This window comes from Capra hircus, chromosome 4 (genome assembly GCF_001704415.2).
Source record: "Capra hircus breed San Clemente chromosome 4, ASM170441v1, whole genome shotgun sequence".
In the NCBI taxonomy this organism is placed as follows: Eukaryota; Metazoa; Chordata; class Mammalia; order Artiodactyla; family Bovidae; genus Capra; species Capra hircus.
This window is the reverse complement of record NC_030811.1, coordinates 68575983-68592186: the sequence shown is the minus strand read 5'-3', so window position 1 is coordinate 68592186 and position 16204 is coordinate 68575983. Positions and strand designations below refer to the sequence as shown.

Genomic DNA, 16204 nt, shown 5'->3' with positions numbered 1-16204 from the left:
ATGAATGTTACTGGCAAAAAAAAAAACAAAAACCAGCATCAAAGGATGAAGAATGCACAGCACAGGGGCCAGTAAGCCTGTACCTCAGTGACTAGGAGATTATATCAGAGAAGACAAAGAATCAGAGCAAGCAGGACCTTGTAGTCTTGAGCTTTTATTGGAGGGAAATGTGAAGCCATTGCAGAGTGGTGAACAAGGAAGTGATTATACTTTAAAAGAATCACTTTGACTAGGTGTGAGAGATTTCCGGCGGCAGGAGGTGGGATAGTGATAAAACAGAGACATGATGCTGGTCAGGGATTGGGAAGCTGCTGCAATGTCCAGGTGAGTGATGGCGGGCGCCTAGGCCAAGAGAAAAGAATAAATGATGAGAGGTGACTGAATTTTGGTCATATTTTGAACACAGAGCTAAAAGGATTTGCAGATGGATTTGGAGATGAGGTGTGTGAGGAAAAAAGGAGTCAAGAATGTGCTAAAAGATTTTGGCTTTGGTAAAGGGAGAATGACTCTGCCAGTCACAGATACTGAGGAGCAGGAGGGTGGAGCAAGATTGGCAGGGCTGTGTGAAGATCAGAAGTTTAGTTTTGCTCATGCTTGAGATACTTCTTAGGCACCCAAAATGAGATACTGAGTTTGCAGTTGGATATTTGAGCCCTGGAGTTAAGGAGAAAGATCTGGACTAGAGACTTAAATTAGAAAGCTATCTGCATATTAATGGTATGAAAAACCATGACATGAAGGAGACCACCAAGGGAAGGCGTGTAGGGAATGGAGAGAGAACTGTGTGCTTGGGCACACCAGCGCCAACAGGTTGGTGAAAAGGGTGACTACAAAGGAGCAGTTGGATAGACCTTCTGGCACCTCCATCTACTCCCATGATACTTGTTCCACCCGTTCCATATCCTATCTCCATTCCCACATTCCCATCATGCCTAACTCCTCCCTTCAGGTATTTTAAATATGTCCACCTGTATCTATCCCCAGGGCAGTATCACTTCTTGCTTGTACTTATTACTTGATCTTCCCTCTCCCTTCTTATCCCTGATCATCCATTCCCCAATGTAGCAAAGATATCTTTCTAAAAAGATGGTCTGATTATATGATTTTTTTATGTTTAAAAATAGATCAACTCCTTAGCACAGCTTAAAAGCCATGCATGATGTGGCTTCTGCCTAATTCTCCCACCTTGACACTTGCCATCACCTCCTGAGAAATCCAGGCTCCAGCCATCCTGTCTTTGCATGAATTGAAGCAAGCCATGTGTTCTCCTACTCTGGGTTTCAGCATGTAGATCTTTCTTTATGGAACACTTCTGCCCTCACCTTCAACTGGTTAACTCTTACTGTCTCTTCAAGTCTCATCTTAGGAAACACTTCTTCTAGGAAGCTTTCACCAATGCCTCCTTTGCCCCCTAGGATGGGATTAGGAACTCCCCCAAGTGCTAATACATCAAACCTGCCTTTCCCTTATCTAGATTTTATAATGTTGTATTGTAATTTACTTATTCATAACTCCCACCAGGCTACAAGCTCCGTCTTTAGCCCTTGGTATAGCGCCATTAGGGCTTCCCAAGCAGCACCAGTGGTAAAGAGCCTGCCTGCCAATGCATGAGACTTTAGAGACACAGGTTCTATCCCTGGGTTGGGAAGATCCCCTGGAGGAGGGCATGGCAACCCACTCTAGTATTCTTGCCAGGAGAATCCCCATGGACAGAGGAGCCTGGTGGGCTACAGTCAATAGTGTCGCAAAGAGCTTGACATAACTGAAAGTACAGCAGGTAGTGTCATTTGTGGCACTTGATAAGAATTTGTTGAAGAATAGATAATGGAATAAATTAATAAATGAAAGAATTGTCCTGAACAAAAACCCTGGCAATACGGAGAGGACAGAAAAAAAGGACTAAATTAGAAATTTATGTGACAGTGATTCAACATGGATTTTGACCACAAAGGAGATGAGAAATCAAAGATGACTATACAATGTCTGTCTTGTATGTAATAATCAAAGATAAGGAAAATAGGCAGAGAAGAGTTTTGGGGCAAAAATAATACTTCAGTTAATAACTGAGGTATCTGTTTGTCATTCAAGTGGCAGTGTCTTTAAGGCGGTTAACAACAAGGGCATAGTGGTCAGGAGAAAAGAGGGAGTCAGAAATGACCCATGAGAGTACTTGAGGTCATGGAGGTAAGTGATATCACCTATGGACATGTTCAGTAAGGGAAAGAGGGATTCAGATGAAACCCTGAAGAGGACCAGACTCTAAACTTTATATCTAAAGGCAAAAAAGAAAAAAAAAAAAAGGTTTGAGTGGCATTTCAGAAGCTTGAAGAGAAATTTCAAGAAAGAAAAAGCAAGGTGTATAGTATCAGATCTCATAGAAGGATCAAGTGGTAATAAAAGAACTATCTGTCAGATTTGGCAATGAGGTTTCCAGTGTTTAGAAGATACTTTCTTGAGTGCGGGGAACAAACTGCTTGAGTTGAATGAGTTAAAAAATGAATGGCAGTAGAAAAAAATGAGATGGTAAAGCGTCTGCCTACAATGCGGGAGACCCGGGTTCAACCCCTGGGTCAGGAAGATCTCCTGGAGAAAGAAATGGTAAACCCACTCCAGTATTCTTGCCTGGAAAATCCCATGGACCAAGAAGCCTGGTAGGCTACAGGCCATGGGGTCCCAAAGAGTCGGACATGACTGAGCGACTTCACTTTTACTTTCACTTAAGAGATTTTCAGAAATTCTTTAAAGGATAAGGCAGAAATACGAGTGAATACTTAAGGTAACTGTATATTATGGATCTTATCAGGTGTGTGACATATGTGTATTCTTTCTTCCTAGAAGAAGCAAGTTGAGTAAGGGCTGAGTGAAAAATGGTGATAGAGGATTTAAAGATGAGAGGGGTTGGTAAGGAAGGTGGGACAGATGGAGCAAGGGGCTTAAAGATGTGGGGAATGAGATCAAGACCGTAAGTTGAAAAGACCATTTCATCATCTCACACAGAAGCAAGGAGGTAATAATGGGTGAGATGGAAACCATCTAGGACTCTGTTTACTCTTTAAGTTACAAGTAAAGATACTACACTGAGAAGGGGAGCCAAAGAGATTCAAGAACTTGAGGGAATAATGGAAGCTTGTAACCACTAGTGAAAGTCACTCAGTCGTGTCCAATTCTTTGCAACCCCATGGACTATACAGTTTATGGAATTCTCCAGGCTAGAATAGGTAACCGTTCCCTTATCCAGGGGATCTTCCCAACCCAGGGATCGAACCCAGATCTCCGGCATTGCATGCAGATTCTTTACCAGATGAGCCACCAGGGAAGCCCAATCACTGTGGTGGTAAGAGGTAAAAATGAGACTACAGACAAGTAAACAGATATGCTGGTAAGAGAAGCAGGTACTATAGACTGGTCAAAATGGGCAATGACCAAAGCAAAAATAAAAGTTCTCAAGGTAATATTTATCCTAATACACAATGCTCATTTTTACTGAGTATCTAAACAGGCAGCAAGGCAGATTTGACAATTAAATGGTCCCATAATCACAATCTTTGTAGTGAATTCCTTGTAATGTTTATATAATTCATCAGATCTATGAACCTTTATTAAGAGAAAATGCCAGAATTGGACTGTTTTTATTTCAAAACCATTATTATTGAAATCTATAAGGAATAACATCAGGGAAAAGAAAAACATATTGAAATAGATACTCTGTTCTCAACTAACAGTCTAAAGATGTTAAAGAAATGAATTCAATATAATGATTATTTAACTCTGAAAATTAAAACCCATTTAGGAATTGTGAGGGAGCCTTGATACTAAACACCAATCTCGTTATTCATTCAGAATCCTTAATAACATTTGAAAAGCAATTAATCAAGTTATGACATAGATTCTAGGACCATCACCTTTCATTGTCATTAGTGAAACTGTCCATGGTTATATCTGTACTTTTCTAGTGATTTAAAGAACAGTTTTTTTTGGTAAGCTATTTGAAAACCCTAAGAATGTTTAAAATCATTGAACCTTAACTTATAGATTTCAATGAATAATCCAAATGTGTTAATGAGACTGAAATAAATTTAGAAGTATCTTAATTCTGATATGACAGAAAGTGAAAGTGATAATCTCTTAGTTGTGTCTGACTCTTTGGGACCCCATGTCCATGGAATTCTCCAGGCCAGAATATTGGAGTGGGTAGCCTTTCCTTTCTCCAGGGGATCTTCCCAGCCCAGGGATCAAACCCATGTCTCCCTTTTTAAAGGAGGATTCTTTACCAGCTGAGCCACAAGGAAAGCCCAAGAATACTGGAGTGGGTAACCTATCCCTTCTCCATCACATCTTCCCAACCCAGGAATCCAACCAGGGTCTCCTGCATTGCAGGCGGATTCTTCACCAACTGAACTACGAGTGAACCTTAAAAAGTCCAAAACGCACTTTTATATCTGTTAGGAGAACATTTCCTTCTGTCAACAACTTATGCTTTGGCTGCTTCTTTATATGTAAATAAAATGACAGAACTTAAAATATTTATTGTACACTTTTACAATCAATTAAAAAACTAGCTAGGGTAATATTTTAGGTCCAGAGTTTCATCTAGGCCCTAAATGATTCTCTCTGTCTGCTGTCTATCTTAACTAGATAGTAGTCAGGTCACAGGCTCACTTTGGACAGTGTTGGAGGGATTCTGCCTGAATGTGAAGCCAGAATCAAATGACACTCACCTAACACTCCCAGAGGAGCATAAAGACAGGAAGTCAAGGCAGCTCTTGAGAGAAGTTTTCCTTAACTCTTAGACAACGAAGTTTAGAACATGAGAAGTACAATTCTTACACATACTCCAGCATGAATTCTGTGCAATTGAAACCCAAAGAAATGGTCTCAAAATAATATTTGCAAGAAAAGTTAATATATGTCCACTGCAGATGATAACCCAAATCGAAAAGTAACTATGGATATAGTTTTAAGGGCTATAACTCTTGATTCTAACAGTAATAGATGCATTACAATACCTTGATATACTTCCCTCATAGCTCAGTGGGTAAAGAATCTGCCTGCAATACAGGAGACCTGGGTTTGATTCCTGGGTTGGAAGGTCCCCTAGAGAATGAAACAGCAACCCACTCCAATATTCTTGCCTGGAGAATCCCGTGGACAGAGGAGCCTGACAGGCTACAGTACATGGGGCTGCAAGAGTTGGACATGACTTAGTGACTAAACCACCAACCACCACAGTTTTAAGGGCCGTAACTTTTGGTTCTAACAGTAATGGATCCATTACAATACCCTGATATGCTAGAAAATTTTAGTCATGAAAATGGTGTAAAACATTTTTAATTTTGGTTTTTCTTTTAATACTCTTTAATTTGTTCTGAGAACTCAGAATTTCATTTACAGTGTTCATGTGTACCTAAAAGAGTGCACAGGACATGCCTCTGACATGCAAAATCAAAGTTCTTTCTTTTTCTGCTACATATTCCTGTTATTCTTACTGATAGCTAACAGTAGGATAGACAGGCTTGATTTAGAAATGGCTAGATGATAGTCTATCATTTCTCCCAGAATCTAACCACACGTGACAGAGTTGGAGGGTTTTGACCTTGCTTATCATATGCCTACCATTTTCCTGTGAGCTTCCCTTGATTCCAAACAGCTTTGACCAACTTTTTTCCTATTCAGAAGGTGGCAGCCTTACTCCTATTGGGACACTCCATGACTTGCAATGCACCCAAATCCATGACCCTTAAGCGTATCCACCCACCTCTCCCTTCCTTTAACCTTGCTGACCCAATGCCCTGGCAAAACCTGCAGGTCTTCTCCTTCGTTATCTATTTCCTATACTTGCAGCGTGAGAGTTATTGCAAAAATGTCTTAAATTGAATCACATTTTCCAAATGTACAAATACAGAAGCATTTGACTGCTCATTTACCAGGCTGTGAGACCTTTTGAGTTTAAAAAATCCCCTGAATTTTTAATTATTACTGATGGTTTGGTCAACCATTGAAACAGAAATTAAGAATGTCAAAACCATACAAATAAGTTACTCCTTATACACTGTTACCTACAAACAAATTTCAGAACAAGTTTAATGATAATATATGTAGTCAGCAAACTTTCAGATTCACCTAAAAAAGCCTCCAATTCAAGACCATAATAGCACACATTTCCTTTTTGTCCCCACCAAGATATATTAAAAAAATAAAAAACAATAAATCAAATTCTGGCACCCCAATGTCATATAGAAACAACACACTTTTGACCAGGAAAGCTTTTCTGGGGACAAAATGTGATGAGTTGTTAGAAATTCACAACATGGTATCAAGAAGAATGTCAATGACCATGATTCAGTTCTATGCCTTCATCCAAATACCACTTTTTTTCTTTTGGAGAGAAATTACTGTCTCCATAGCCTTCAATACTCTAATCATGTGCATTTCAATTGCACTTAAAGCTACATGTTTATTCCAAGTCTATATGGGAAGTCTAGGTACCAGAAGATATTTATTTATTCTCATAAACAGGAAATCTAACTACAGTAAGAAGATATTTTCGCTCCCCCACAACAGAGTTCAAAGATGTGACACCTATGCAACTTGGAGCAAAACTAAACACCACTATTACTGTGGAGCGCCCTTCTCTCCCCTCTTACATTATGGCCACTTACGATTACAGCATTATGTTTTCCAAGTCTGTTTGAACTTGCTGCTCTTGCTTACAGATACAAACGACCTGCCCTTTTCTGTGCAAAGCTTTCAATCAGTAAGTATGTCAAGGTGGATAGAAGGATGGCAGGAACAGTAAAAGGGGGGAAAAAAATCAATTTTTAGAAAGCATATGTTAACAACTGAATATTTAATCAAATTAGCCTAGAAATTCCTTCCTGTTTTCAGCACTCTTTGTAAGGCTGTTTCTTCATGGTACGGAATGAATTTCAATAAGTGTCATATGTTTAGTTAAATGGTTTATTTTTTAAATTTGTTGAATCAGGTCACTGACTCAGATCTCATTCCAAAATATGACAGATGGATATTGATACTGAATAAAAAGATTGACATTAGCTGGAAGGTTCTGGGCAGAAATCATTCACTTAACATTTAACAAAATATTTACTGAGCACCTACTGTGTGCCAGGATAAAATGATAAACATTTGGACTTTATATTACAATTAAAAAAGGAGTTGTTCCAAAATAATTTCCTTGCGGTTAGTAAAGATTACAATGAAATACCAATAGTAAGCAAGGTCTTTAAAAGCACTTACATTTTCCACATTGCACAGAAAAATGCATTAGTATTCATTCAAACATCCATTTTGTCATGGTTGCAGGATTTTAGACCTAACTCAGATTTTTGAAGATGCTGTTTACTGACCCTTAACAAAAACCAACTTCCTATTTTTCTAGAACAAAAGGGGGCTTACATTATTTCAAAGATTTCTTAGACATCAAAGAGCTTAGAGAGACATACAGTTTCTGGGTAATGATTTAGGATTTAGTGAATCAAAAACACAGGGATTAAATTTCCTTTAAAAGACCTCTAGGTTTAAATTTTAAGAGCCAAAATGTTGGTTTAAACATACTTTACTCCTGAGAAAAGCCAAAATTTATTTTTAAAGATAGTCTGAGTTATCTTATGGACCTACAACTTGTCTAGGTTTTACTTTCCCACATGATTAGGCCTCAAAGGAGACAACCTGTCTTCTGCTAAACAAATTCACTCCACCTCTCTCTGATTTGTAAAGACACATTATTTCAAATCTCTAGCTCTGAATACTCTTGATATTTTCAAGAAAATATTAAAACCCAGAAAAATCCCATAATCTTATTGAACAACTGAAGTATATTTGAATTTCTCCAAGTCAATTCTTATTTTTACATACCACTTTAAAATTGGACCCAAGATTCTAGGTGCTAGATTCAGATTTCCAACTACCGAGGAACAAGAGATCATTTCAAAACAGGAAAAGGCCACTGATCTTAATATGTACACAGCTTCATGATATATTATTATATTTGCATTTAAAATAGTAGGAAGAAATACAGTACATAATCTTCCGTTCTAACACAATAGCCTTCCGGAAGGCTGCTAGCCTGGGTATTTCACTGAGTTTTTAGGATTAAAGGAAACAAGTTAGTGCACAACCTATGAGCTTTTATTCCTTTGGAAAAAATAGGTTTGCAAAAATAGGAGGGCTTTTAAAAGGCACTTGAAACCAGTGCACGTTTTGAATTTCAGTAGTAGAGGAATAACAACTGGTGAAGTTAGACAGATTGTAAAAAACAGAACAAAGAAAGCACCAGTATTCCAGAGTTTATTCTGAATGAGAACATGGAAATAAAATGTGAAATATAAAGTTATAATGAATTTAGATTTCAAAAAAATATTGCTGTAGTTTAAGAATGAAATAACTATACTACTCTTTAGTTCAGAATATACATAGTTTGATAGAAAGTATGTGGGTTGATGAGTTTAGGAAAACAAGTATGTGCCAATATAGATGATGAATTAGAGAATATCTTTTTAAAATTGCTAAGCCAATTTTCCAGTGAGGTAAAAAGCCTGAGACCCCTAAAGATAAAGTACTTTACAGAGCGGTCTGGGGTTCTTTGCCCATGCATGCTGCTGAATTAAACAGTATCTGAAGCTAAGACATGGGACTACTTGGCAGGCAGAATTGTGGCCAAGAACACAAGCGAGACCACCAGGAGTTAAATCTGGCCTGCAGACACTTTGGCTCTATAGCTTGCACAATTTTAAAGATATTGAGTCAACATTTTAAAACTGAGAGATTTCTAGGTTTAAAAATTCTGAAAGATACCACATGGTCCCACGCCACTCACTGAGCCTCACAGCAACTCTGATGATGCCAAGCAGTGGCTGCCCCCTCTTCAGTTCAGTTCAGTTGCTCAGTTGTGTCCGACTGAGACCCCATAGACTGCAGCACGCCAGGACTCCCTGTCTGTCACCAACTCCCAGAGTTTACTCAAACTCACGTCCATTGAGTCGGTGATGCCATTCAACCATCTTATCCTCTGTCGTCCCCTTCTCCTCCTGCCCTCAATCTTTCCCAGCATCAGGGTCTTTTAAATCAGTCAGTTCCTCATATCAGGTGGCCAAAGTATTGGAGTTTCAGCTTCAGCATCAGTCCTTCCAGTGAATATTCAGGGCTGATTTCCTTTAGGATGGACTGGTTGGATCTCCTTGCAGTCCAAGGGACTCTCAAGAGTCTTCTCCAACCACGGTTCAAAAGGATCAATTCTTTGGTGCTCAGTTCTCTTTATAGTCCAACTCTCACATCCATACATGACTACTGGAAAAACCATAGCTTTGACTAGACGGGCCTCTGTTGGCAAAGTAATGACTGTTTTTTAATATGCTGTCTAGGTTGGTCATAACTTTTTCCAAGGAGCAAGTGTATTTCAATTTCATGGCTGCAGTCACCATCTGCAGTGATTTTGAAGCCCCCTCAAATCGTCTCTCACTATTTCCACTGTTTCCCCACCTATCTGCCATGAAGTGATAGGAACAGATACCATGATCTTAGTTTTCTGAATGTTGTTTTAAACCAACTTTTTCACTCTCCTCTTTCACTTTCATCAAGAGGCTCTTTAGTTCTTCTTTGCTTTCTGCCATAAGGGTGGTATCATCTGCATTTCTGAGGTTATTGATATTTCTCCCAGCAATCTTGATTCCAGGCTGTGCTTTTTCCAGTCCAACATTTCTCATGATGTACTCTGCATATAAGTTAAATAAGAAGGGTGACAGTATACAGCCTTGACATACTCCTTTCCTGATTTGGAATCAGTCTGTTGTTCCACGTCCAGTTCTAACTGTTGCTTCTTAAGCTGCATACAGATTTCTCAGGAGGTAGGTCAGGTGGTCTGAAGAATTTCCCATCTCTTGAAGAATTTTTCACAGTTTGATGCGATCCACACAGTCAAAGGCTTTGGCATAGTCAATAAAGGAGAAGGAAATGGCAATCCACTCTGGTATTCTTGCCTGGATAATCCCAGGGATGGGGGAGCCTGGTGGGCTGCTGTCTATGGGGTCGCACAGAGTTGGACACAACTGAAGCGACCTAGCAGCAGCAGCAGCAGATGTTTTTCTGAAACTCTCTTGCTTTTTCTACGATCCAACGGATGTTGGCAATTTGGTCTCTGGTTCCTCTGCCTCTTCTAAATCTAGCTTGAACATCTGGAAGTTCATGGTTCATGTACTGTTGAAGCCTAGCTTGGAGAATTTTGAGCATTGCTTTGCTAGGGCTTTTTCTGAGCAAATTGTTGTTCCCTAGTAAAAGGGTTAGTTTTACTTATTTAGGTTACCTGTTTACAAATCTTTATACAGCATATAGGCAAAACATAAGTGGGAAAGAAGAAAAGAAGAAGAAAATTCAACATACTGATTTAACACTGGAAAGGGAAAAGGAAGGACAGAGAGAGAAGGCAAGAAAAGAAGTACATAGTAGACAGAAGTTGTAAACCATCAGCAACTGCCTCCTTTGCTGTCTCCAGATTTATACTATGAAAGGGATCTGTGACAAAGGCTGTTGAGTATTACTCTAATCAAATTCCATTAGGCCAGGCTCACAGTGTAGAAAATAAGAAGTAAAACTGTCTGAATGGAGCACTATCACTGATCAAGAATGAGGTGTGGGAATAAATGCAAGAAAATCTCATGGTTCTTTTCTTTCATAGTACTCAAACCAAGGGATGTGGGTCTCTCCTTCAACCTCACCTTTGAGACTGTAAGGAAGTATGGCAGGCACTGTCCCAGTACTTCCCATAAATGACCAGGGAGTCCATGTACAACTGTCCATTGCAAAATTCCAGAGAGAAAAAAAATGAGAATGACACTCTCAAGGAATGCAAAGGAGAGGTCTTGCCCCAGATATCCACATGCCTCACTGTTTGATTTCCTTTAGGTTATAGCTCAAAGGTCACCTTTGAATTAAGGCATTCTCTGACCCACTACTGAATTCTTCAGTCACCAGTCTATTCCCTCCTATCTTACTACTCTCTCTACTTTATGCTTCCTTATGGCTCTCATCAGTTCAGTTCAGTCGCTCAGTCGTGTCCACCTCTTTGTGACCGCATGAATCGAAGCATGCCAGGCCTCCCTGTCCATCACCAACACCCGGAGTTCACTCAGACTCACATCCATCAAGTCAGTGATGCCATCTAGCCATCTCATCCTCGGTCGTCCCCTTCTCCTCCTGCCCCTAATCCCTCCCAGCATCAGAGTCTTTTCCAGTGAGTCAGCTCTTCGCATGAGGTGGCCAAAGTACTAGAGTTTCAGCTTAAGCGTCACTCCCTCCAAAGAAATCCCAGGGCTGATCTCCTTCAGAATGGATTGGTTGGATCTCCTTGCAGTCCAAGGGACTCTCAAGAGTCTTCTCCAACACCACAGTTCACCACCTCACATACATTTTATTTCTGTATTTTATTTAGTTTGCCTTCTTCAATATAAAACACAGCAACATGAAGTCAGAGACTTTTGTCTGTTTTATTCTTTGCTGCATTGACAGAGTCTAGAATTATGCCTGGTAGGTGCATAACAGTTTATCCTGAATGCCTAAACCCTCAAACACATTCTTAAGAATACAAGAAACTGGCTTTCACTAGAACCTGTGATTCTTTGACGATATTTCATAATTGCTCAGGCCAAGTTTCACAATAATTCTTTGTTATATTAGAAAAAACACTTTTCAAATCCTATAGACCACTATATAATCTATATGGCTCATAAATTTTTATATAATTTCTAATTGCCTTATAGCTACAGAATTTCTTATAGAAATATAAAACCACAAGAGTAACCTGTATAAACATACTTGCACAAATTTACACAATCACAAAGAAATATGTATACCTGGGTATGTGATTGGCTAGTTCACTGTTGTTTTTTTATTTCACTATGCTCACACCTCCTGTTACAAATGCCATACATGTGATTTTTCTCTCAATTACATTTTACAGCTTATAAAAACACATTCTTCATTTTGGCCCTTGAAAAACAAAGTGGTCAGATTTTACTGGATGTTTTTCTTGAAACAAATCCCAGGGGGAATATACTAAACTGTTAAACACAGCTGAAGAGATATCTGAGAATGGGGTTTCTGATAGAAGTGTAGATTACAAAATTACTCACAGCTCTAATCTGATAATAGGAGAATGCCCCACACATATGAATGAAGGTCTTTCTTGGTATGCTTTACTACAAAAAGAACAAGAAAGGAAAAAGAGAACTGGAAAAAAAGAAGATGAGAAAAACTCCTGAGACTAGAAATGTTATAGTCATCATTTATCACTAACTGAAGAATCCCAACATACACCTCAGTGGAAAATGGTTCAAATAGTAAACCTTCCTTGATGACTGGGCAGAGGCTGTGTGGTGCCATGAAAACAGCATGTGGGCTAGGCTTATGCACAGTTGCCTTGTTGATAATTTGAGGAGGTTAAGATATTGGTATCAACCGTGCCTATTTTGTAATGGTGTTGTAGTATAAGAAAGATGATACACTCACAAGCAGCTTCAAAATTTTAAGTTCCAATCTTGTGATTAAAAAAAAAATTATCTTAATAGCAAGTATGTTGATCTCTTTGCTATTAAATAATAGAATTTTTTTCCTAAGGTTGTCATTCGCTTATGAGAGCCCTCTAACAATTATGGACCTTGATTCCATTTTGCATGTGATTGATTTTTCTGAATATCTAATTCTTCAAGGGCAGATAGTTCATTCCTTCCTTTCTAAAAGTGTTCCTCTAGTACCAAACACATATGATGTTTAAGTTACAGTTCTTAGCTATTTTTTGCTAAGGCAAATGTGGGCCTGGGAGCAACTCCGTTAAGAACAGGGAATCAAAGTGATCCTGAATTGACATTAGTCAGTATATTCATCATTTATTACTAAGAAGTGACTATTTTACACTGAGGAAAGCCCATGGAGAAACTGCCCGGAGGGCTAAGTGTCAAAGACACCAGTTTCAACACACACCAGTGAGGTAAAGGAGATTAATTCCCTGGCACTTGACTCTGCATATTTTCTTCCTTTAAGGTGGCACAATTAGGAAATTCAGTTTTCCATGAACAAACATTAGCAGCTCAAGAGAAAAACTGGGGATGACAGGGAAAGGAAATCACAGATGATTTTGGTGAACCTAATGACAGTAAAGAAGAAACTATGAAATCACAAGATATGGAGGCACAGAAGACTTGAAAGCAGCTCTAACCAAACCAAAGATGGATGAGGAGGAAGGCAGCAGAGAGATGGGAGGTGCTCTCAATTTGCAGGGAACTGTAGTCATGAATGTGTCACCAAGGGTATAGGTGCAGTCAGAGAAAGGTGTGTCTCCTGAGAGAATGGTAGCCCTTTTGATTATTCACCTTGTTGTGAGGTGACCACATTTGAGAAAAAGTTTCTTGAGGCTATTACAGAGATGTGCAAAAGGCAAATTAGACTAATGTCATTTTGAACTATTTTTTTTTTACCAACAGTTAAGGAAATTGATTTTTGAAATGCATTTCTTAGTCTAATCCTCCTTTAAACAAATGTTAAAGAATGTCAAGATTATAGTAGGTTGTAGTCTTAACAGGAATTTATAAGGGGTTTTCTCCTGCTTACAAAAGTATCGTTTTTCTTCTACTGTAGGTTTAAAAGTTATGAAAATACTACTTATGAACTTTCATACTGACTGGCTGTGGTTTAATCTAATACATCTTTATCATTCAGAAAAACCTCATCCACTAATTCTGAAGGGACATAGAGTACATTTAATGTAAACCTCTATTGTGATGTATTAAGAACAAGGCAATCTTTGAAAAAGCAGTAGTCAGCAGATCATCTTCTAAATGTTATAAATTACACCACGTTAAAAATCAAAATATATTTAGGTTAATAATTATAGGCTTATGCAATGTAAAGTTTGAAACCAGGCCTGAACAGAATTTTTAAAACACCAGTAAATTTTATAAGGAATTAACCAGTTTTGGCACTAAAAAATTTCTTATGAGTGACGTAAATCTTACTTGTATTATTCAGCAGTTCAGAAAGAGTTAACACTGAATACATCACAGACTTGCAGTCTACAACTGGAACCAAAGCCCCTTACTTTCTGTTCCATTAGGGAAGTTTACATGTTAAAACAAAACCCAATAAGCTTAAACTTAGAAAGAAAAGCTATGTACCTGTAAATAATCCAAGCACCACTTACAGTTTACATAAAAGCACAATTTATATCCTAGAAGCACACAGAAACATGATGTACATCATTTTCAGATCATCCTCATGCAGAAAAAATTCATTAGTCAGCTATAATAGTTTAGCTGTAAAGGAAAATAATGTCTCTGAATCCATTTGCATGGCAATGTGCATGTGTCTGGTTGATGGAAATGACAGAATAAGTCTCCACCCAATTCTACAAAATGTGAACACTTCTTAAAATTCAGGAGAGAGTCCAGATACCCTATATTCTCTCCAACGTGAATTTTTACAATCCTCTCATATTCATCGACCATCTTAACTTGGCAATTAAAGGATCCTGATTATTTTGACTAAGAGAGTTGACAATATTTCATTCTGCTTCAGGGCTCCTTTGAATATAAAACTGTGATAAGGTAAAACACACTGGGCAACTATTCATGCATGAGCCACAGGAACTCTCTCCAACTGCCAAATTAGTAAATGGCTCTTTTAAAACATAAAAGGTATGAAATGTGAAACCATACTTTGGAGTAAATTCTGCATTGGCAATAGTCTGTGAAAATACTTTCTTTTCTGGTTTAATTATTGGATCAGTAGCAGTACGCCAGACTGACTGACCTCTGGTTATAATCTATTTCACCTAATAAGACAGATGTCCTCCACAGAGCCCCAGCAAAGAGAGAAAGTAAGATTGAAAATGATGGATCACAAGACCTGTGTATTTGCCAGAAATTAAAAATTCAGCCCCTCACAGAAACACCTGCCCCTTGGAAGCTGCCCCACGTAATGCGCATAAAGCTACGCTGGAAACTAGAAAACTGCTTGCTTGATCCTTTCTGGTCACATCACCCTACGACAGGGTGACTCGATCCCTTTTGTAAAGGATGAGTCAGATCACAGCCTTGAACCTTGCGGGCAGTAACAGTCACATACCATCTCCCATCCCAGTGCCCCTCTCTCCTGAGTCACACAGGTGGTTGTCAGAAGCAACCCCCTAAAACGAAAAGCCCCATTGTAGTTTTGACCCAGCCTCTGGGGCCACAACCGTTCAGTTTCTGAAGCCCCTGAACTCTCACCCACCTTTCTGATCTTGCCCTCCTGAACACCAGTCAGGTCTCCGGGGGAACAAAGAGCAGAACGGCAGGGGCCAGGGTTGGAGGTGGAAGAGCAGAAGCGAGCTGGAGTTTTACCTTGCGGCACCCACGAACCGGCGGAGGAGAAGTCAAGCGCGCAGGGACCACCCGCGCGCTCCGCGCCTCCCTGCCTCCTCGCAGCAAGTCAGCTGTCGTCCCGCATTTGGCTCCCGCCCTCCGCTGGACTCCGCATCTGGTCACAAAGCGCTCGGGGCGCCGCGGGCAGCGAGAGCCTCCGGGTCACCTGCGGCCGGGCCCAGCCGCGCGCTAGTCCGCCCTCCGGCTGCGCTCTCCCTCCGCCCCGCTCTCCCTCCGCCCCTTCCCACCCTCGCGCTGCCCGGCCAGTGACTCAGCCGGGCACCGGCGCGCGCGGCCCGGGGCAGCCCGGGCACGTCCAGGAGGAAGCACGGCCAGGAGAACAGACTCGGGCTCTTGCCCACCCGCCCCTGCACGTGTCCGCCCGTCTCGCGCGAGGTCCGTCCACCTCGTCCACAGGTCCAAGGACCGCTGAGGTGGGGACTGGCAACACCCTGAGGGGGAAATCGGCCCCCGCCCTTCCTGCCGCCCGCGCGCCGCGCCGGGCCCCGCGGGGGGTCGCGTTTCCTCCCACCCCTCCCCCGCCCCCGACAAGGTGAAACTTTCTAGGTGGAGTAGTTTTCTCGCCCTGGCCGCTCGCACTCTCCCTCGCCTTAGCTCGGGCAGTTTGAAGTTAGCACAGCCTGATGATAAGCGGCAGCGAGTCTCCCCCTCCTGGTGCCCGTGTGGCTAGCGGCCCTGACACACCGAGAGGACTAGGCGCGCACACGACGCGCACGAGGCGCGCACCCCCGCGCTACCGGCGCGAAAAGCGCGAGGCTCTGCTCTAAAGAGCTTTTCCC

At 40.6% G+C, this 16204-nt stretch overlaps 1 protein-coding gene across 4 annotated transcripts in view; it reads right to left on the bottom strand.

Annotated features, from left to right (window-relative positions):
* The window catches only part of MET (MET proto-oncogene, receptor tyrosine kinase), a 114497-nt gene extending 98883 nt beyond the window's left edge, over positions 1-15614 (bottom strand). For 3 of the 4 annotated variants that reach the window (XM_013963310.2, XM_018047186.1, XM_005679158.3), the window contains exon 1: positions 15384-15614. The gene's annotated coding sequence lies outside the window, so the exon portion shown is untranslated. Of the gene's footprint in view, positions 1-15273; positions 15362-15383 lie in introns of those variants that run through there. The other variant, XM_013963311.2, reaches the window with a different exon arrangement.